Source organism: Miscanthus floridulus, chromosome 8, assembly GCF_019320115.1.
Source record: "Miscanthus floridulus cultivar M001 chromosome 8, ASM1932011v1, whole genome shotgun sequence".
NCBI lineage: Eukaryota > Viridiplantae > Streptophyta > Magnoliopsida > Poales > Poaceae > Miscanthus > Miscanthus floridulus.
Window position 1 is genome coordinate 213,203,931 of NC_089587.1, and position 24,052 is coordinate 213,227,982.

At 42.0% G+C, this 24,052-nt stretch overlaps 1 pseudogene; it reads left to right on the forward strand.

Annotated features, from left to right (window-relative positions):
- LOC136474866 (ASI1-immunoprecipitated protein 2-like) overlaps window positions 1-22,462 on the forward strand; it is a 33,746-nt pseudogene extending 11,284 nt beyond the window's left edge.
- Window positions 22,463-24,052: the final 1,590 nt, after the last annotated feature.

The window sequence follows — 24,052 nt, forward strand, 5'->3', positions numbered from 1 at the left end:
AGCTTGCCAACTTGTGTGGCAACCTCAAGAGGTTTGTAATAATCTCTTGAAGTTAGTAAACTCACCCCTCATCTCAAGAGTTAAGTCTTTGGATTTGAGAATGTGGAAGGGTTGGAAAACCCTAAGCCTTAGTGGCTAACCTCAACAACATGGAGGTAGGCAATCCTTGGTGGTGAGCCAAACCATGGGATAAATCATTGTGTCACTTGTGCTTGATTTACATTACTTGCATGACATATTGTGGTTGAGGTAATTTCTAGGGTTTATAGTCGATCTACTTGTATGTGGTGTTCCTATCACTTCTAGCTCTTGATATGTGATTGTCATACCTGTAGTAAGCTAGGAAATTTCTCTGATCTATGTTTTCGTTCATGGATTTTGAACTATGATTCAAAGTTGTCTGTAGGTGCGGCAGTGCCGCTATTCTAGCCTGACAGTGTCGCAGGGTGAATTTGATAAAAGTTTGAGTATATGTTTTGACAGATCTATTCACCCCCTCTAGGCCAACTAGAGATCCTAATAGTGGTATCAGAGCAGGTTACCTCATATACGCTTCACTGTATGAGGTATGGAGCCTAGAGGAGGAACTAGTGGCACGAAGTAGGTGGATGTCAACACGGACAGCAACGAGCTGAGTGTGTTGATAGCAAGCAACACCACGCTACCACATCTTGAGGCTACCAATGCCGAAGGAGCTCTCAATAAGAATGAGAGAAGAATAAGGAAGGAAGGAAGAAAGCTAAAAAGAGAAGCAAGAGAGAAGGAGGAGGAGCGGTTAGAGGAGAAGAAGCAAAGGAAAGAAGAAAGAAGGCTCAAGAGAGAAGCAAGAAGAAAAAGAAAAGAAGCTAGGAAGAAGGAAAAAGAATAGAAGGCAACAAGTGCATCATCAAGCATATCAAGTAGTTCCAAAGGTGGAGATGATGATGAGTCATACCAAGTGTCAAAGGGGAACAAGAAGGAGAAGAAAGGAAAGGGCAAGGCCAACAACAACAAATATGCCGCCATATCCTTTAACTATTCTTCTATTCCTATGACTAACCATGATCGGAGGTCTTTCATCAATGTGCCCACAAGCAAGTTACCTCATTTCAATGGGACTAACTTTGCCAAGTGGAAGCACTTGATGAGAGCCTATCTTATAGGTCTTCACCCTGGCATTTGGGAGATTGTTTGTAATGGATTTGAGCCACCGGTTGATCCCATGAACCCAACACTAGAAGAGATGAGAATCATTCACCTCAATGGTCAAGCCACAAGTGTGTTGCTTAGTGCCTTGGATGGTGATGAGTATAATAGAATGATTGGAGTTGATGTTGCTAAGCAAATATGGGACACTTTGCACCTAGCACATGAAGGGGTTGACAAAGTGAGAAAGGCAAGAATTGACTTGTTGATGTCAAAGCTCAACCGGTTTATAATCTTGAATGGAGAGGGGCCATAAGAGATGTTCGATAGGTTGATGACAATGGAGGGCAAGATTAGAGGCTATGGTTGTGATGAGCTAGATGATCATAAAGTTGTCAATATTATGTTGGAGGCTTATTCACCTAGAAATGAGGCCGTAGTGACTCTAATTAGAGACAAGAAGAAGTTTGAGTACTTCACACCCAATGATGTACTTGGGAGGATCTTAACCTTTGACATGCAAAGAGAAGAAGCAAATGAGAGGAAAAAACTTGGAGAATTGCAAGCAAAGCTAGAGGGCATCAAGATCAAAGATGTAGCTCTCAAGGCCAACAAATCAAGCAAGCAAGGCTCTACAAGCAAGTCTAAGATCAACCAACATGCTTCAACTAGCAAGCCCAAAGCAAGCAAGCAAGTTCAAGAAAGAGTAGAGACCACATCATCTTCAAGTGAAAGTGAAAATGATGATGATCAATATGGGAAGATTGATGATGTTGCTCTCTTTATGAAGAGATTTCACAAGGGGCTAAAGAAATAAGACTACAAGGTAGTGAAGAGAAGCTTTCCAAACAAGAAAAAGAGGACATGCTACAATTGTGGAAGCACCAATCACTTCATTGACAAGTGTCCATATGAGATAAAGGATAACAAATACAAGAAGGACAAGAAAGAGGAGAAGACCGACCATAGAAAGAGCAAGAAGTACATGGGAGAGGCTCACATTAGGCATGAATGGGACTCAACTAAAGAGAGCACAAGTGAAGAGGATGAGAAGGTTGCAACTATTGCTATTCACAAGTCATCCCCTACACCAAGGCTCTTCAATGACATGTCCGATGATGACTACTACTCCCCTCACATTTGTCTCATAGCAAAAGGTGAGAAGGTAAAATCCAAATCAAAGGACAAATCTCCTCCACCTCCTAGTGATATCTCTAGTAGTGATATTAGTGATAGCTCTAGTGATGAAGAAATAAACATGATAACTAAAAATTTAGATGGAAAAGCCAAATTATTCATCACTAAGCTAATAGAGGATTTATAGAGTGTCCAAGCCAAGCTAGAATCTAGAGAAGAGACTCTTATCCAACAAGAGGATCTCTACATTGCGAGCAAAGAAGCTCTTGCATTAGAGAGAAGTGAGATGGAATCCTTGCGCAAGGCCTTGGACAAAGAGCAAGAGGACCATGCTATCACAAAGAAAGCAAATAAAGCTCTCAAGAAAAAGTATTGTGACTTAGATGAAAAGCACAAAGAACTTGAGATACAATATAGCATTCTTTGGGATAGCAACTCACATCTTACTAAGACAAAGGAAACCTCTACTCCCTCTACTAGTTAAGGTTGTGGAAAATGTTTTAATCTTGACTTGAATGCATATTCCACTAACCTTGCAAACATGGAGGCTATGAGAAAGGAGATTGCTAGGCTCAATGAAATTATTGGAAAAGGGTGGATGGGTGAGACCCAATCCAATGACAAGAAGAATGATGAATCAAAAGGGCCACAATTCAAGCAAGAAAGGCATCCCTCAATCAAGCATGGGCTTGGACACAAAAGGAGCCAAGACAAATGGAAGAAGGATAGTGAATAACTATGAGTGTGTGCAGTTTAAGAGGAAGGGCAAAATTGGTCCATATCAGCCTACATAGACCACAGCAATGCAACATCCTAGAGTGGCAGTGCCGTAGTGAAGGGCGGCAGTGCCGCGCCCCACAAAAATGGGAAGGCTACCAATTCTATTCCTGATCAAACTAAGCCCAAGAAGAAGGTGTACCAGAAGAAACATGTTTTCTAGAAGCCTAAGGAATCAGTGTGGGCCACCAAGAATAAGTATTCCTATCAACCAAAGACTTATGCACCTCGACAAAGTTTGACATCATGCTTTGTTTTGAGGAACAACAACAGTGGGAAAGTGGTTGCAAAATATGTTGGAAAGGAAACCAAAACAACAACAGTGGGAAAGTGGTTGCAAAATATGTTTGAAAGGAAACCAACATATATAGGAATACTTAAATTTGGGTTCCTAAGATTCTTGTGACTAACATGCAAGGCCCCAAGTCAAATTGGGGACCTAAATCTAGCAACTAAACTTGTTTTGTAGGCATACTCCTCCGGTGGATCAAGTTAGGTGCTTGATAGTGGATGTACAAATCATATGACCGGAGAAAGTAGTATGTTCTCATCATATTCCCCGATGAAGCACTCAAATGAAAATATTGTCTTCAGAGACAATTCAAAGGGGGATGTGATTGGTCTCAGTAAAGTTGTTATAACCCTTGAGCATTCAATTACAAATGTATTACATGTTGATTCGTTGAGTTATAATTTATTGTCCGTTTCTCAATTGTGTGAGATGGGCTACAATTGTCTCTTTTTGGATAAGGGTGTGGAAGTCTTTAGAAGGGATGATTCCTCTATTGTCTTTATGGATCAATTAAAGAATAAGCTTTACTTAGTTGATTTCAACAAAAGTAAAGCTAAGCTTAAGACTTGTTTAGTGGCAAAATCTAGCATGGGTTGGCTTTGGCATCGTCGACTAGCCCATGTTGGGATGAGTAACTTGGCCAAACTTCTAAAAGATGAACACATCCTTAGACTAACAAATGTTCACTTTGAGAAAGATAGGATTTGTAGCGCTTGTCAAGCCAGAAAGCAAGCTGGAGCACCTCACCCACCAAAGAGCATAATGACCACCAAGCAACCATTGGAGCTAATACGTATGGATCTCTTTGGACTAGTCACCTACCTAAGTATTGGGGGTAACAAATATGGTCTTGTTATTGTTGATATGAAAGGATCTAGCAAGTGGCCTAGAGGGGGGTGAATAGGTCTTTTTCTAAAATTTAATCACCTTATGAAAAACAGTCAGAACACGGAACCTCTGGGTTTGAACATGGAGGTTCCAAGGAGCAGAGGTTCCGGGATGGAGCGTGGAACCTCTGGGGATCAGAGTATGAAATCGATCTACTACAAAATTTAACGAATGACAAATAGATCGAATGTAATACCAGCCTTCTCGGGGAGTATGTTGAGCTATCCAAACAGTCGGTTGCACCTAGAAGATGAGGAATTCGTAGATCGGATACAAACCCTAAAAATCAATCCAAATCACAAGTAATAGCAACAACAATAGCAATCATAGTGAACACAAGGATTTATCCCGTGGTTTAACTCACCACAAAGGCTTGTCTACATCCATGTTGTTGAGGTTAGCCACAAAGGCTATGGAGTCTCTTTGAACTCGCTCCTCTTCTCTAACCTATCACCAAGGCAATGAGTTAGAGGGTTCCACTAAGTCACAAAGGGTAATACAAACTTCCTGGTGCTCAACCACAACAGATTGGGAGCTACCGAGCGATAGCTAACCATCTAGGAGCCAAGCTCCAAGAGTAATGAACACACCAAGCGGCTAGGGCTTCACCAAGTGCACAAGAACAGAGGAGAAGGATCTTCTTGAGCTTTCTCACACTCTCTAGAGCTAAATCCCTCAAGGAATCACAAAGATTTGAGCAAAGGAGTTAGGAGCACCAAGCTTGGGTGAGAAGGAGAGAGCTTTAGTTTGAGTCTGAGTGAATGAGGAAGAAGATGACCATTAGGGGTGAAGGGGTAGGGTATAAATACCACCCACAAAATAGTCTAGTTAGACAAACCCTAGAGCCTCCGTGTTTGAGCGTGGAGGTTCCGCGCCTAAGCGCGGAGGCTTTGCATAGGCCAGAGCAGATAAGAATTCAGCTCGGCTGGCCTTTTTGTGGCTAGGATTATTTGAGATATAGATGGAGTTTTGAGCACTTGGTTCTACCTAGCACACCATTAGTATTCCCCTTGATAGTACAACTTGTCCTATGACTCAATTTCCAAATATAAAATGAATTAAAGTAGCTCTTGGAGCCATGGCAAGCCATTCATTCGAGTTGGGGGTCTCCTCCTTTGTTTCTTTACATCAATGATTAAAGATATGTTGTCAAACACTTGTCAAAGCCATTAGTCCTTTAATTATGTGGTCAACATCACCAAAATCCACTTAGAGCTTGATTGCACTTACATGACAACTATTCTTGTTTCACTTGGATATTTTTCTTGCATGACAAGTGCCAAGTTCAAGAGAAGGTGAAGATATTTGTTAGAAGAGCTCAAAAGGAGTTCATTCTTCCCATCAAGAAAGTGAGAAGCGACAATAGGACCAAATTCAAGAATACTCTAGTTGAGGAGTTTCTTGATGAAGAGGGCATCAAGCATGAGTTTTCAACTCCATACACCCCTCAACAAAATGGTGCAGTAGAGAGGAGAACCGTACACTCATTGACATAGCAAGGACAATGCTAGATGAGTACAAGACACCAAACATCTTTTGGTGTGACGCCATCAACACTGCTTGCCGTGCCATCAACCGCCTCTACCTACACAAGAAGTTGAAGAAAACTTCATATGAGCTTCTAACCAATAACAAGCCTAAGGTGTCTTACTTTAGAGTGTTTGGGTGTAAGTATTTCATACTTAACAAGAAACCCAAAACCTCTAAGTTTGCACCTAAAGTTGATGAAGGTTTTCTTCTTGGTTATGGATCAAATGAGCATGCCTACCGTGTCTTCAACAAAACCTCCAGGAGAGTTGAGATTGTGGTAGATGTGATATTTAATGAATCTAAGCAAGTTGATTCAAGTGTTGTAGGAAAGGAAGATCCACCATGTGAAGCAATCAAGCAATTAGTAATTGGTAATATTAGACCACAAGAAGATGAAGCCACTGAAGTGGAGGTTCCTCAAGTTGCTGCTGCACCAATTTCCGCTAACATACCTGATGCTACACTACAGCAAACACCTGCTGCAACTCTAGAGCATGGTAGTGCCGCACTTGAGGGTGGCAGTGCCGCACCTACATAGTCAGCAGTAGCTGATTCCATTCCAACTCATGGACAAAACCTACAACCCATATTTGAGCAAGATGATGATGAAGATCCAGAAGATGAACAAGAGGCCATTGAGCATCCAAGGCTAAGACAAACCATACAATGGGATCATCCCGTTGATAACATCCTTGGGAGTCTTCGAAAGGAGGTAACAACTCGTTCATATTTAGCAAACTTTTATCGATATTACTCATTTGTTTCCTCTTTGGAGCCTCTTAAGGTAGAACAAGCACTTGGAGACCCAGATTGGGTGATGGCCATGCAAGAAGAGCTCAATAACTTTGAAAGAAACCAAGTGTGGACTTTGGTGGAACGACCCAATACCAATGTCATTGGCACCAAGTGGGTCTTCCACAACAAGCAAGATAAGAATGGAGTGGTGACAAGGAACAAGACAAGGTTAGTTGCTTAAGGTTTCACTCAAGTAGAGGGCTTGGACTTTGAAGAAACATAAGCACCGGTGGCAAGACTTGAAGCAATTTGAATGCTTCTAGCCTATGCCGCTCATCACAACTTCAAGCTATATCTGGATGTGAAGAGTGCATTTCTCAATGGCCCTATTCAAGAACTTGTCTATGTTGAGCAACCACCAGCCTTTGAAGATCACAAGTTTCCCAACCATGTCTACAAACTCCAAAAGATGCTCTATGGGCTTAAGCAAGCACCAAGAGCATGGTATGAATGCCTTAAGGAATTCTTGCTTAAATAAGGCTTTGAAATAGGCAAAGCCGATCCTACCATTTCCACTCACAAAGTTGGCAAAGATATATTTATGTGCCAAATATATGTCGATGACATAATATTTGGTAGTACTAATTATTCTTTTTATGAGGAATTTAGTAGGATCATGACCAAGAGATTTGAGATGTCCATGATGGGTGAATTGAAGTTCTTCCTTGGATTTCAAATCAAGCAAGTGAAGGATGGAACTTTTATTAGCCAAATGAAGTACACCTATGATATGCTCAAGAAGTTTGACATGGTGAATGCCAAGCCTATCAAAACTCCCATGCCAATCAATGGACATCTAGATCTCAATGATGAAGGGAAAGCCATGGATACTAAGGTATATTGCTCCATGATCAGCTCTCTACTTTATTTGTGCGCATCTAGGCCCAATATTATGCTTAGTGTGTGCATGTGTGCTAGATTTCAAGCTAACCCAAAAGAGTGTCACTTAGTGACCATTAAGAGAATCATGAGATATTTAGTACACACTCCTAACCTTGGCTTGTGGTATCCTAAGGGCTCTAGGTTTGATCTACTTGGGTATTCAGATTCTAATTACGCCGGTTACAAAGTAGATCGAAAAAGCACTTTGGAGACATGTCAATTCCTTGGATGGTCCCTAGTGTCTTAGAGTTCTAAAAAGAAAAATTGTGTAGCCCTTTCCATCACCAAGGCCGAGTATGTTGCAGTAGGTGCATGCTGTTCTCAACTACTTTGGATGAGGCAAACCCTTCAAGATTTCAGATGTCACTTCACAAAAATCCCACTCTTGTGTGACAACGAAAGTGCCATAAAGTTAACCAACAATCCTGTAAGCCACTCAAGAACTAAGCACATAGACATCCAACATGATTTCTTGAGAGACCACAAAGCCAAAGGAGATATCAAAATTCGCCATGTGTGCACCAAAAAATAACTAGCCGATATCTTCACTAAGCCTCTTGATGAGTCAAGGTTTTATGCTTTGCATAGTGAGCTAAATATTCTTGATTCTCGTAACGTGGTTTGAACTATAGCACACCTTGATTTATGAACTAGCATGGATAGGAGAAATGAATTGTAAAAGTATAAATATTATACCTAAAATGTTTGGATTACAAGTGCATTATGATCACTGTTTGTATTGATTATTTGTTGCTGATCATAGCATGCTTGAGATATGTGTCCATATCCTATATATAGAGGTATTTAGTTAGTAGCTAAATTTGCTATGCAGCTGGTCTTCCTCGTCGTCGCCAGTAGCCACTGTAGCTCGTGGATGGAGCCATTTCATCTCTTTCCTCCTTAATCCGTGAAAACCAAGGTGAAACCCTAAATCCTTCCCGATCTATGCAATGTGTTGATTCTAGTTGTCTTGGATGGTTGATTGGAAAGTATATAGTAGTTTCGATGGTTTATTGAGGATTGATTTAAGTAGAAATCATGATTTAATTTTGGAACCAAACTGACTGCTACGGTAGTGCCGCACCTCTGTGGCAAAGATGGCAATACCACACTCCTAGTTCGTTGGTTGACTCACTTTATCTATTTCACTCAGCACCTAATGCTAAGATTCATGATTACTAGGTTTTCTCTCAATCATATCTATATGAATCGATGACATAGACATGCATATGCTTTCTAAGATTGTATAGTGGGCTGGGAGTTAAATTATGAAGTAAGTTCAGTAGACAACAAGATGCAAAGTGTAGACTTGGTGAAACAGCTGGTGCGGCAGTGCTGCTTCTAGGTGCAGCAGTGCCGCACATCTAGGGTTAGTACCTCATCAGCTGCTTCTCTCGCTTGCACATTGACTCTTCTTGATTACTTAAATCACTTTATAGGGTAACTCCTACTCTCTATTTGTATAGTTTCTCATTTTGGTATAAGTTTTTGTGTAGATGGCCTCCGGAGGTGATGATGACCGAAGGGGGAAGAGGAAGATGATAGAGCCTCAAGACAAGCAAATGCCTCATTGTGGTCATGGCAAGACCACAAGGGACAGCAGCAGTGCAGTAGGTAGAGATGTTGCCAGAGACAGGGAGAGGAGAGATTAGATGATCTAGGGGGAGGATAACCTAGAGAGGGCTAGCCACACCATTCCTCTAGGTGCTTACCTAGATACTCCACCTTGTCTTAAGGAGTTTGACATGAGCTATATTAGAGAGTATTCTGAGGATGTAGTCATGAGGCATCCTATTGACACACGTGCTCATCCCATGCTCAACTATACGAAAAAGCTGAAGATGGTGGAGGAAGCAAGTGAGAGCAATCCCTATGAGCAGCCAAAGGATTTGGAGATAGACTACAGGGTTTGGAATGAGTTTTATTCCAACTTTTATGCATCTATGAACTTCAACTCTAAAAAATCCGAAGTTGTCAAGATGTAGTATGTTGATTAGGAGGAGATAAAGGCAAAGAATGAGCTAGAATTCAATAAGGTGATCAAGGCTTGTGAGTTGTTTGGCCTCACTGATATTATGAGTTTTAGATATAATTAGAATGAGGAAGTGCTAGCCCAGTTCCATGCCACTTTCTTCTATAGCATCTACACTAATGAGATTCACTAGATGACTGAGGGACGACATTATAGAGTTGATTTTGTGACTTTCAGCTGGATCCTTGGTTTTGGAGAGGAGGAGCGGGGCTTATCTTATATTCATGATGAGGCTAGAGCTGAGATCCATAACATTGCATGTATGTGGATTGATAGGAGAAGTGCAGATAGGAAGGTGAAAGCTCTAGTTTGGTTTTGGTTAATTGATGAAACCCTAAGTGCTAACCTAGTTTATCAAGATGATTATGAGATAGGTAGCACTACTCCAAGTGATGAAGCAATGGCAAAGATCATGACAATGGTGATGGCATGGTGATGGACAAATGCTTAAACTTGGAAAAGAAGAGAGAGAAAAACAAAAGACTCAAGGCAAAGGTATAAAATGTAGGAGCCATTTTGTTTTAGTGATCAAGACACTTAGTGAGTGTGATCACATTTAGGATAGATAGCTGTACTATTCAGAGGAGTGAAACTCATATCGGAATGCGGTTATCAAAGTGCCACTAGATGCTCTAACTCATTGCATATGCATTTAGGATCTAGTGGAGTGCTAACACCCTTGAAAATGTTTGTGAAAATATGCTAACACTTGTGCATAAGGTGATACACTTGGTGGTGTTGGCACATCTACAAAGGAGGTGATGTTTGTAGGGTTGAGATGGGTTTCAGGAAAATGGAATGCCTATTTTCTATTGCGCCGGATGCAAATTCTTGTGGTTGGTACATTGGAGCAAGGGTGAAGAAGTTAGAAGTGAAAACAAGTTGGTCACGAAGACGCTGGCGTCGGTCAACTGACCGGACGCTGGGTCTAAAAGCACCGGACGCTGGCAGCATGCGTCTGGTCGAGCTGGTCGGTCGGCACAGTACCTAGGGTATTACACCGAACGCTGGTTAGGGTCCGGTCAAGGTGGACTGGACGCGTCTGGTCGAAGAAATACGCCTCAGGGAGCTTACTAGAAACGACCAGACGCTGAGGCTTCAGCGTCCGGTCAGTTTTGCCGGAGCGTCCGGTTAGTCTCGTAGCCGTTGGAATCTGATGAACTATGTTTGAAGCAAGTGACGCGTGGTGTCCATCAAGAGACCGGACGTTGAGTCTAGCGTCCGGTCAGTATGACCGGAGCGTTCGGTCAGAGTGTGTTTTGCCCAGTGAAGGGGTATAACGGCTCTATTTGATTAGGGCTCTATTTATAGCTCCATGGCCAGCTCAAGGGAATTTCTTGCATATTTTCATTAACATAGCAACCTTGTGAGCTTAGCCAAAGCCCTCCCACTCATCTCCATCATTGATCCATCATCATAGTGAGATTGGGAGAGAATCCAAGTGCATTGCTTAAGTGATTGCATCTAGAGGCACTTGGTATTCATGTTGCGCTGTGGATTTTGCTTGTTACTCTTGGCGGTTGCCACCACCTAGACGGTTGGAGCAGCAGTGGAGGATCGGCACGAGTTGGTGATTGTTCATGGCCACCTTCGGTGATTGTAAGGGGAGTTGTACCTTCCCCGGCAGAGTGCCAAAAGGTAACTCTAGTAAATTGCTTGTGTCATTGAGTTACCTCACTTGTGGGTCGATTCTTGTGGTGTCCTATCGTGTGGACAAGGTTTGTGAAACACCTCTTAGCCGCCGAACCACCAAGTGTTGGTTGACACAACGGGGACGTAGCGCGTTGGCAAACACGTGAACCTTGGGAGAAAATCGATTGTCTCTTGTCTTTGGCATTCTCCTGATGATTGGCTATATATTCATCTTGTGATTGGTTCATCCCCTACATGCCGGTATAATCACCTTACTCACTTATTTATATTCTTATAAACTAGTTGACACAAGCTCTTTAGTATAATTAGAATTGAGAGCTTGCTTTATTATTTACATTCATCTAGTTGAGCTCTTTAGAGTAGCAAGGTTGAGAGCTCTTAGTGAGTAATTACATAGCAAGTGTGTGTGCCTAAGTAATTATTGTAACTAGAATTGTTGGATAGGTGGCTTGCAACCCTTGTAGAGCTAGAGCAAGTTTGCATTACGCTATTTGTCATACTAATCAAATTGCTCTAGTTAATTTGTAGATTTTTAAATAGGCTATTCACCCCCCCTCTAGCCATATTAGGACCTTTTAGAAGGTCAGTGGCCTAAAGAGCTATTATTATATTCTAAATAATTTGATCAGGCACACTATCAATCCTAAGGATAGAGCAGCCTCTGATCTTAATGGCTATGTTAGGAATGTGCTTGCTAGATTTGCTCCTAGAGGTGATAGGTTTAATGTCCCTCGCTTCATGTGGCGTGAGCTGAGGAATGCCATGGAGGATGGGAGAAAGGGGATACCCTATGCCCCCTATCTCATGTTTATGATTAAGAGGGTCACTGTCTATAGATTTAAGAAAGATGATCTTCACACCATCTACAAATTTGAGAAGACCCAAGGGGAAGGTGCTAGCAGGGCAGTGAGATGCTCTCCATCAGTTGAGGATGTGCTTGAGTCATCTTGATCTAGGTCTCGCAAGAAAAAGAAGATGGAGAATTTTGGGAAGTGGATCAAGGCCATCTTCACCACATGCACCTATGTAGCGAGGACCGCAAATATGGACCAGTTGGAGAACCATGAAGCCAATCAGGAGGCTAAAGAGCATGTAGGGCTGCCACCTCTTTCTCCAGTTCAGCCACCGCCGAGGTTTGATGACCTCCCTAGTCTTTTTGAGATAGATTTAGAGGATGAGGAGGAGGAAGAGCAGGAGCAGCTAGAGCTTGACCCACACACTAGTTTGAGATCCACCTTGCAGTCCATGAGGAGGAGAACTAGGCATGAGTGCCACTTTTTGACCACTCATCGCTAAGGGAGGGTGGTGGTGTCTTCTTCTTCCTCCTTCGACGAAGACGATGATGATGATGGTGGAGAGGAGGATGTTGCAGGTGCTAGTGGAGCTGCTGGTGGGGATTATATCGATTGGAACATGATCCAAGAGGATGAGGAGTAAATGTTGGTCTTTCTTCTTTTCTTCTCTTTTTAGTGCTTTATGCCAAAGGGGGAGAAAATTAGAAGGGTCAACAACTTTTTTGATGCCATGGAGAGGAGGTTACTGCAGCTAGAGTCATTAGAGTAGTCTTTGTTAGTTGAGAGTTTGAGAGTCCATTAGAAACTCTATTTATGTAATAATGCTACGAAAGTACTCTATATATGTGTGGGATATGGACATATATTAATCTATGTTGTTGTAACACATCGGTGTTAAGCATGCATTAACATGCCATCTCATGAGCATAATCATCATTTCATTATGCATAAGCAGCATCTATGCATTCCATTCTAAAGAAAGGAAGCGTCATTTCATGTGGTGCTGAAATTAAATTGAAATTCATCATGTTTAAACTATTTGAAATGCCATGCGCATGTTTGGGTGATATGATTTCTTGGTTTGATCACTAAGATAGCTTATAAATATTTAGGATACAATTTGGAGCAAAGTTTATATTTAAATTTTTGCCAAATTTTTCTTTTAAAAATAATTCTTTAAAATTAGGGTTTTAAATTAATATTGATTTTAATTTTGTAATTCAAAATCTATTTGGAATTTGACTTTGGTCATAAAATCAAAGTTGTAGATCTTTCAAAATGGAACAACTTTCATTTTTACACCAACTTGTGAAAATGCTTTTAAATGGCTCAAAATGGAATTTTAGTTCTGTTTATTTAAGAAATAAAAAGAAAATCATTTTTATTTTCCTTAACGGGCCGCCGCCTCCCTTTCGGCCTAGCTCACAGAACCGGCCCGTCCTGCCTCCGCGCCGCTGTCCTCGCCCGTGCTCCAACCGCGCTAGGGTGCGCACGCCTCGTGGCGGCCATGCGTCGGCGAACTCACCGTGCGGCACCATCGGGCTGCCTCGTCCCGACCAGCCCCGCCTGCCTTAGCCGTAGCCGAGCCGCGCTCCTCCCCACTTTGTCATTTCGCTTCGCCACCCTCTCGCGTGGATAGCAGCAGCAGCGCACGCGTCCGCCACCGCCCGCACCAGCTCCCTCGTCGGAGTTGGCTCGTCCAGCCACCATAGCTCACCGTCGACCACTCTGTCTCGCCCGCAGCTTCGCCTCCACCTTGCGCACCCCGTGCTCGCGTCGCTTTGCCGTGGTAAGCGTCCCTTCCTCGGGAATCGCTCGCCGAAGATGGGTCAAGTTTGCCGGAGTGCTCTGCTCCGTGGACTCCCCCTCTCCGCTCCACCTTGCTCCCTCTTTTCTCGTGCACGAGCACCGCACGAACGCCGTGTAGCTCCCAAGCCACTCCCCGCGCCACCTCTTGGCCGGAGCTGGCCGACCGACGTTGAGCCGCGCCATGTAGCTCCCAAGCCACTCCCCGCGCCACCTCTCGGCCGGAGCTGGCCGGCTGATGTTGAGTCGCGCCACCGCGCCGCCATGGATGCCGGTGAGCTTGCTCCCAAGCTCCACTGGCCGTGGTAGGGGTACCGTTAGGTCTGCCTTGTCACGGGGAAACCTCCGGTGGTGACCTCACCGTCGGCAAGTTCATCGGCGGCGAGAACTGCCGTGGCCGAGCGCCTCCCCTGCCTTAGTGACTGACTGGTGGGGCCAAGGGGGCCACTGTCAGCCACTGGGGTGCAAGCCTGGGTAGAGATCCGGGTGGATCTAGCAGTTTTGAACCAGAATTTTCAGAAAGAATTAAAGAAATGATTTTCATATTTTTGTTTAAATGCTTTGGAAATTTATAACTTGCTCAAAAAAGCTCCAAATTTGTTGAAATAAGTTTTGCTAGATTTCTTGTGACTAGATCTATCTGTTAAAAATATTTCATGTCAAATTTGTGATACTTTTCTGTGTAGCTTTATTTAATTTGAATAAATGCTGATTTCTTAGAAAATGTCTAATAAATAGAATGTACATCAGAAAATATGATTCCAAGTTGGTTGATCTATGCTTGAGATGTACTTTGTAGGAAAAATATATGTCATGCATGTTCTGTAGAGAAATATTGATGTGTAGTTCAAGTGCCATTAATTGATGTTTTTTGTTATTTTATATAGAGAGCAAAAATTGTATAAAACATATGTATGATAATTTTTGTGCAGTGATTGTTTACTGTGTAGAACATAGGAAAAATACCAAATCTGTTGTTTGACACTTTTTATAGTACAAAGTAATTTCATGCTTAATTATCAACCATAGCTTATCATTTTTGTGTAGGCTATTTTACTTATCCAAATGCCATGAAAATTTTATGGTAATCTACTTAGAGTAGTACTATGCTACTGTAATTTTCTTAGATTTTTATGAGCACCAGAAATATATGTTGCTGTTGTAACCCTAGTTTAAAATGAAATAAACTAATCTTCTTTAATGCATGATTAGTTAATAATGTTTGCTTTGGTGTATCTTTGAAGCATCTTAGTTTGCTGTGGTGACTTGGCATGTTAGTATAGTGGTTGTAGTAGTAGTATAGTAGTACATGTTCTTGGATGATATTGGCTACCTTGTAGAAGGGCTTTACTTCTACTATGTTCAATGAAGTTAAACATGTTCATCTACATTCCATGCATCATGATCATTACATGTCATCTCTCAGATACACCTATGCCTGAGCATTTATGCATCTGCATCATACAGGATCGCAAGAGGAGTTGCTAGTAGTAGTTCAGGAAGAGTAGACCGGGACAAATCCACAAGAAGTCCAGGCACAGGAGGTGCCAGAGGAAGAGGAGCCAGGAGAGGACTTGCCCGAGTGCATGGATCATCACCCTAGTTCGTTCGAATGAGGCAAGCCCCGGAGCATTATAAGTCTCCTAATTTATAAAAGCAATTCTTTCTATATATATGAGCTTATATATTGTTGCATTAAGTTGTAGGAGTTGATTGAAACTGTTGATGCATTTATTACTATCCTTGCCTACCTTATTACCTTTTACCCTGTTAGGTCAGGATCGAATAATTGCTTAGCCTTGCTTAGATCGATAGCGATCGGTGATATCCGGTCACCTACATTATAGGTGGTTACTGGAAGAATTTAGCTATGGAAAGAATGATATCCTGGAATTAACCATGTGTGATGGATAATTGGAGACCGAACAGAAAAAGTTGGAGGCAACCAGACAGGGTTCTAGGGTGCTATTAGTTTCCGTCTGTGTCGATTAAGGACCGATCATTGCTCGACCCTCTTGTCATGTTGAACACATGCCTCACATTTAGCTGGCCGAATAAAGTACCTTTCGACCGCGAAGCTAGTGACACTATTTGAGCTAGGATAAACTTAGATTGGTAGACTGGTGCTAAAGGGGGTATGACGGGGACGCGAAGAGTGAGCCCAAGGTGCGTCCTAGCAGTCGGGCGGTCCCTAGGTAGTGCGGTCCCGGACTGTTATCCCGTGGCTACTTGGAAAGTATCATTGGTGATCTGTAGCTCACTTGATCGGTGAGTGTGGTTTGTGTGAGGAATAAATCACCAGCTGGTTAGGAATCGATTCGAATCGCCATCGCTCCTGGATAGTGAGCACTTGACTCGAGCTACGGCATCATAGTAATTATGATGGAACACTAATGATTATCTGGATGGTATGAGATATGCTAAATCTAAGTTGGTAACTGGATGTTATTAGTTAATCAAGTGATTGCTATAGTACAGGTGCTTACCTAGATGGATAGGTCATAATAAAGATGATGCAAAGTACTTAAAATGGTTTCTTCATGATAGCTTATGCTTTTCGCAAATAAGTCAGCTAGCCCACTAAAGAAAGCCTTGCATAATCCTTGGCGTCGCTTTATTTTAGTTTAAGACGGGTAAGTCTAGCTGAGTACCTTCTCGTACTCAGGGTGTTGTTCCCATTGTTGCTGCAGATGGTCAAATATACTACGGCTATTGTATTAACTGCCTGTACCCAGCGATGGGGGACAACTAGGACCAAGGGCAATGGTCACTCCGTATCTCTCATCTGATGCTTTTGTTGGAGATGACTACCTACTGGCACTGTATCTGAACCAAAAGTGTGTGTGTGACTTTAAAACTATTTGCTTCCGCTATTTCAGATTCAACTTGGTTTGTAATAACTTTATGTTCTAAACTCTGATGTATCCACTGTCATTGCGAACTTTATGTAACATATGACGGTGACTGCTAAACTTGTATGATCTTGGTTTGTATGTCGATTGGTTTGAAATCCTTCGTGGTTTCATGGACTACTGGGTTATACGGGCTTAAGTTTGTTAAATTATCTGCTTCGGTGGAAGATTTCCTTACTTAATCTCATATAATTGGTCGGTTCTGTTATAGCTGTCATTTATGATACAATTGTACTAGAATGTATGTCTTTATATGTATCACATGTTGTGTGGTGTCTGTTCTGATCTGTGCTGTTACAACAAGTGCGGCAGTGCCACACTCTGGTGCAGCAGTGTCACACCCAGCTGCAACAGCAAACCATGTTGTGCATAAACTACCATTTGCATCACGTTTTACATACCTGACATAGTATGCAGCACCCCACAGGAACATGGATGTAGGGGGAGCCTCATCACTTTCACTAAAATGTGAATCTTGGCTTCTTATGCTAATTTGAGAATTTAATTCTCTATTCACACATTTAGAGGGAGGCTCTACACCCATGGCTTGAAAATCTCAGTATTTATTTTATATCTTTTGTAAGCTCTAATTGGGTTGTCATCAATCACAAAAAATAGGGAGATTAAAAGTGCAATTAAGCCCTAATTGTGGGTTTTGGTGATAATTACCACGCAGTTAGAGAACTAATAAGATTTATCAAGATGACAAGCAGGAAATTCATGTTTGAGGATGCTACACTAAACGGAGGAGCCCCCAATTGCAAATGTAGATGGCTTCAAACTCAAAGGAGGTTTAAATTCTTTTACATTTTGAATTTGAGTGTAGAAAAAGTCATACTATAAAAGAAGACACAATGCTTAAGCTAACATGTGCTACCAAGTGCTCAAACATACACATGCATCCTCAGATTCACAGCCAAGATAGCCCAAAATTCACTCTTACCCTTGCTGTCTTGACAGGTGCGACATTGCCACACTTGAAGAGAGGCACTGCCGTAGTGCGGCACTGCCACACTTGAGCCTTGGCACTATCATGACTTAAGTGATCATTGGGGGATGGGGGTATTTATACCCTTCCCCTTCCTCCCCAACGCCTCTCTACCTCTTCTTTCTTACTTTAGCACGCTCAAAACAGAGCAGGAGCTCTCTCTCTCCCTCCCTCCATTGTTGACCTCAATCCCCCAAGCAAATCCATTGATTTTCCCATCAATCTTTGAGGGAAAAGGGTCCAAAACTCGATTAAAGAGCAGCTCTATTGATTCTCCCAACTCTAAAGAGCACTTGGTTCATGTTTTGGCCAACGGTTGTGTTTGTTACTCTTGGAGCTTGGCTCCTAGCCAGCTAGAGCGTAGCTCGTGTAGTTTGCCAACTTGTGTGGCAGCCCCACGAGGTTTGTAACCATCTCTTGAAGTTAGTAAACTCACCCCTCATCTCAAGATTTAAGTCTCTTTATTTGAGAACGAGGAAGGGTTGGAAAGCCCTAAGCCTTAGTGGCTAACCTCAACAACGTGGAGGTAAGCAAGCCTTGGTGGCGAGCCGAACCATGGGATAAATCATTATGTCACTTGTGCTTGATTTACATTACTTGCATGACATATTATGGTTGAGGTGATTTCTAGGGTTTCTAGTCAATCTACTTATGTGTGGTGTTCCTACCACTTCTAGCTCTTGATCTGTGATTGTCATACCTGCAGTAAGCTAGGAAATTTCTCCGGTCTAAGTTTTCATTCATGGATTTTGAACTATGATTCAAAGTTGCATGCAGGAGCGGCATAGCCGCTGTTATGGCCCGGCAGTGCCATAGTCTGGCAGTGCCGCCCTCCAGAGCGACAGTGCCGCAGAGTGAATTTGATAAAAGTTTGAGTGTTTGTTTTGATAGGCCTATTCACTCCCCCTCTAGGACAACCAGAGATCCTACACTACCCTAGCTCACCAGAACAGTAGCGCCGTCATCATGGATGGCTGCGCGCCGCTGTATCCTTCCCCATCCAGTCATATCACCCCGCACCACCACTTAGCGTAGCCGCTCGGGTCATAGATGGTGATCGGCCCGTTAGGTAGTCTGTCGTAGGTCCCTGGTGGCCGACGTAGCCGCGCTTTGTCATCGGCCATCGTGCCGCCGTGCTCTGGGTGGCTAGGGGTGTGCGTGGCAGAATTATAGGAAAGCCAGGGGGTTAAGTGAGAAGGTTTGAGAGATGGAGAAATAGTGTTAGCACTTGGTTGTAATTCGGAAGAAGTTTGAAGTCTCTTTTGCTAAATCTCTAGCATGCGCGGGCTATCCCCAGAGCCGCCACTGACTAACTCAGCTGACACTGCGCCTACCAAAGGCAAGCCCCGGTGCATAACCTCTATTTTATAATTCACCGTATATATATGTGTTGTGCATTTACGTTACAGGAATTTTATGGAAACCACATGCATAAATATACCTGTCCTAAGAGTATTACTAGTGCAGATTCGAGTAGCTGCTATGCTTAGGTTTTCGGTAGCGTGAGTAACTTGTCGTTACTCATAATAGGTGATTATTATTATTACTCTCATAATAAAATAATGAAAAGAAAATGGAGACCGAACAGGGATATGGTATGGATATTGGTGGGTGTAACAAGTTATGTCCCGCGACTATCGGGGCTTAGCTTGGTTACACTGTTTTTCCTGGTCGTGTTGATTAAGGACCGTCCGTTGTTGTGGATGGTAGTCAGGTCATAGACTTATTATCCTGAGCACATACTTACTTATGGGAGCGGGAAGGCTCGTTACGCTCATGTCGTGGGTTTCGGCTCTTTCCGGACCGACTAATTGGAGGCGGGAAAAGGTGGAGGTCGGAGCACCATATTGAGACCGGGTCTCAAGTGTGGGGGCTTGGAGTCTAAGTTTGGATGGAGACCTGGACCCCATGACAGGAGTAAAATGGGTTGGTCTTGTTTATGCCTGGGGTACAAACGGGGCGTGTATTTTAGGGTACCTAGCTGGGATACATTGGTTCACGAATCGCTGTTTTCGTGAGATGGTACGACTTGGCTATGGTCTAGCACCGTAGTAAGAACTGAAAGATGAGAGATGGTGAAATAGTTCTGATTGCTTAACCCTTACTTAAAAGTAGAACGGGTGCTTACGTAAAATGGTTAGCTAATGAAGTAATCATGACTGCTAATAAAACTTGACGGTAAGGATGAACTATTAGTAATGCTTTCCGCAAACAAAAAGAAACATAGCAAACTCATATTGCCTATCATATCCTTGAGAGTCGGGAAACTATTCCCACTAGTCGGGTAAGTCTTGCGAGTACGTTATGTACTTAGGGTTTATTTATCCCTGTTGCAGGTTCAGCTTGATGAGTAGCTCTTGTGTGGAGGATTCTTCTGGTGGGCACAGACGGATCCTTGTATCGTATCCACTAGATATTTATTTTCATTCCGTTGTTTAATTATCGCACTCTGAACTCTGGTATTGTAATAAATAATTTCCAAGAACTCTTGTTGTATGAAATTGACTAAGTATTGTAAGCTCGTACTCATTATTGGATTCTGGATGTAAAATGTGGATTGTTTCGAGTTCTTCCTTGGGGTGTGCTCGACGGAACTGTCCGATGTAGCTCGCTTTCGAGGTGCTTAGTGTCTAGTGGAAGACGAGTGTCTCCGAAAATGTGTTATTTCGGGCGGTTCTACCACACTATCACTCAAGTACATGCCACAAAACGATCAACTGCTGCAAGTCATGATCAGGCAAAAATTGATGATATAGACATGGATTGTGAAACAAGATCCGGTGGTTCCATGCCTATAATTCATAAATGCAGAACAAGTGAACCAGTTAAAGTAAAAATTGACTCTCTGATTGAACACAAAGCTAGAGAAAAGAAGATAGTGAATACAGATAAAGGAGAAACTAACTCTGAGACAGAGGGTGAGCCCTTATGCGCTTCAAGTATGTGCCTACAAAAATTTCCTTTTATCTTGGTTGTGTAATGTCAGTATCATGACATTTCAAGGGGGCTTAGTTTCAATATACATTTAGTTCTGTGCCACATTTAGATTTTAGTTCTGATGTTATCTGAGGTTTAAGTACACTAATAAAGTGACCTTTTCTGTTCATTTTCAATGTACCAATAGATGATGATACTGGATGCAGTCTGAACGAGAACAAAGGCGTGATGCTCACCATGGGTTCAATTGTGGAATATTCAAGACGCCCAGCACCTGCAATTTGTTGGAGGTGAGTTATGCCTCAACAACCTTTTACCTTCATTATGGAATTTTTCTTGTGTCAGTAATAAATTAACTAGACATGGTTTCTTAATTATATGGATGTAGATACCACCAGCTTCCAACTGTTTCACGTGAATATGTATGGGTAAATGTGGAGGCTATGGCTTATTTTTTTCATGGGCAATACTTCCATAAATCACCACATTATACTTTTGTCGAGAAATATTTCTAGACATTTCACAATCAGATTTAGACTGCCGGATATATCTGGAAGTTTCTCTGCAAGTATCATTTCACCATGAACTCCTTTCGCATAATACCCTAATGTATTCAAGCTTGTACTGTTCTGAGTTGATTATAATATCTTGCTGCTAACCTAATGTTATGGCAAGTGGAGCCCACCTAAAAGACAAGTTGTTCATAAAAGACAAATGCCTCTCTTCTATGGTTGTGGCAGCTAACCTAATTTCCTATATATATTTTTTGAAAGATCTGGTTCCCTGGCTTTGTATTAATAAGCAAGATAAGAGTTGCAATCTTACGTGCGCGAGAGGCGCTATCTCATACAGCAAACCGCCGTATGAGATACCGTGAAGGACCTAGGCTAATTACTCACAGAATGTTGAGCAAACCTTAGGTAACTAAGTACCCTTCCCCCCGCTGAAACCCAATCAGAACACTCATCCTTAAACCTTGTGAAGACTGCCTGCTCTGGACTCCTATCTCCATTAAAAACTATAGCGTTTATCTCCTTCAAGATGTGCCATAGAGTCAGAATGGCTATTTGAGTGTGCCGCTTTTGTGCCCCTGTCAGTCATCGCCATGAACCACTCTAATTTCATATATATAAATAATGTTATATGTATTTCTAATGTTTAGCTTTCCTTTGCTCTTTAGGGGATGCTTTCATGTCTTTTCTGCTGGCGCAAAGCTAAATCTTGGTGAATTTAAAGCCCAGTTTCCTCCAAAAGTGTCATCCAGAGTTTGTGATACTATCTAGATGATACCCAGTGATCTACAGCTGGAGTTATTACCACGAATGAATGACTGGCCAAAGTCTTTTGAGACTATCCCTCCTGTTCATGAAGACATTGGCGTGTTCTTCTTTTTTGATAAACCTCTTGGGTAGGGTTTCTGGTTCCGGTATCAACATTTTCTCCCATAGATATCTGCTGAAACATATATTTTAGTAAGTCAATAACTGTGCTTTCAGACATTCAGTGGTTTTGTTCCTAACTTGCTTTGTAGGTGTGAAAAGAAGCACTCTAATCTATTAGAAGACTCCGACAATTATGTTCTAAGGGCATATATTGATGGCATAAAGTTATTGATATATTCCTCAGAAGTTCTTCCGCCTGATTCTCAGTGTTAGTGATTCTATCCTTTGTTCCTTTTCATGCAAGAAAATAAACCACCTGCACTAGTTTACAATGTTTCTTCCCCAACTAATTTGTATTGTGCACCTGGAAAAAAGTGCATTTCAATATTCTGAAAAGATATCAAATGCACATTTTGAAATTCTAATTTCTACCGTGGTAATAGGGATCGATGGTGAGAACTATTTATGGGGGCTTTTTGTGAGGTTGAAAGGAAATAGTGATCCTTGGCAATTTGGTTCAACCACTACTTGATGATCTGGTTTTCCTGGGCATGCTAATGTGCAAGAGCATAAAGGTATATGACCAAACTGTAAATTATGTTGCCTGGGAAAGATATGGCTGATGCTTCTTTGACACAGTTTTGTTTGATTCTTCTTCATTGTTGATCCACTCATCTTTCTTCAGTCTTTGTTTACCTAATTGGCTTGGATACTCTTAGAGATCAATTGTGTGACAATTGCTATAGTTTTTGTCTACTGAGTGATTTATTTTGCCCTGCATTGACAAACGATTCTTTAATAAAATGGAAAGTATAACTACAAGTATGCTCTTTCAAGTACTTTTCAATTCATTTGATCCCCTGTGAAAAGGACTGACATGATAAAACCTAGTGAGGGTTTTGCATCTGACCCATCCCCTTACTCAGATTTGGTGTGAAAAAGGTTCATATTAAGATATTTAAATACTGTTGCCCTGCGTTATTTCTTAGTAAATTTTTTTATTTATAAAAATTGTTATCATCATGAACTTATGAATTGGTGGTTTAGGGTTACTGATCAATGGAGGGAAGTTTAATCTCTGCAACCCCTGGACCTCTGTTATGTTATCTGGTTCCGATAGTTGCACTGCCTTGTGGAGAAGAATATAAACTTTTCTATTGCCATCTTCACTTGTAGTAATTCTATATCTTGAGAAAGTTGTGAAGCGTCTTCCTCCATCTCATTTGGTCAAAATGATTCCTCACAGGTAGTCAAATCCAGAGGACGGTCAAGTGGACGCTCCAGGTGGCATCTTCATAATCATATACTGTGCAGTCATTACATTTTCTGTATCCATTTGATTCTGACCTTATGACTGAAGCGTGGAAACCTGAGCTCCATGATTTGGGAGGATTCAACCGTGCTGGTCTATAACAATACATGATTTTAGTTGAGATGTTGAAACTAGCTCCTGTAAATTAGTCTAACAAACTCTTGCAACCTGCAACTTGCTCTTGAGATGTTGCTTTCAAAAAAAACTTGCTCTTGAGATGTATCCACTGTCCGCCACATTCTGGATATTGATCTTGAGATGCTGAAACTGAGAATTTAGGGTGCTGCTGTGTACTATACTAAGATGTGTAAAACCAGGCATATCTGTGCAAGTCCAAATCGAAAGATGGATGTGTTTGCTACTCTGGGTAGCTCACACTGATAAATTGATGCAAGCTGTTGTGAAATGTGATTGTTTTTTTCCCCCTTGTTTCTATTCGTTGGCTTGGCTTGCATGATTCTGTGCCGTGCAAAAAAATTTTGGATGGAGATGCGTGCTCTTCCTGTTTGTGTGGGTTTGCTGCTTGAATACCAAATGACAGAGGTAAGATTGTCGTCTCATCGATTCTTTTTGAAGCTCAAATATGCCATATCCGTCGACCCTTGTGAAGACGATATTTTGCTGCAATGGCAAATGGAACAGGATAGAAATTGTCAGGGACGGGGGCTGAAGCGTACGTTTTTTTTTATTTTTTTTTAGCAAAGGCTGAAGGGTACGTAAAGACTAAAGACTCGATCAGGAATGGGCCTGGGACGCCGGTCCATGGGTAACTGTCCGTCCCGTCAGCCCAGTGGCCCGGTAGGGAACAAA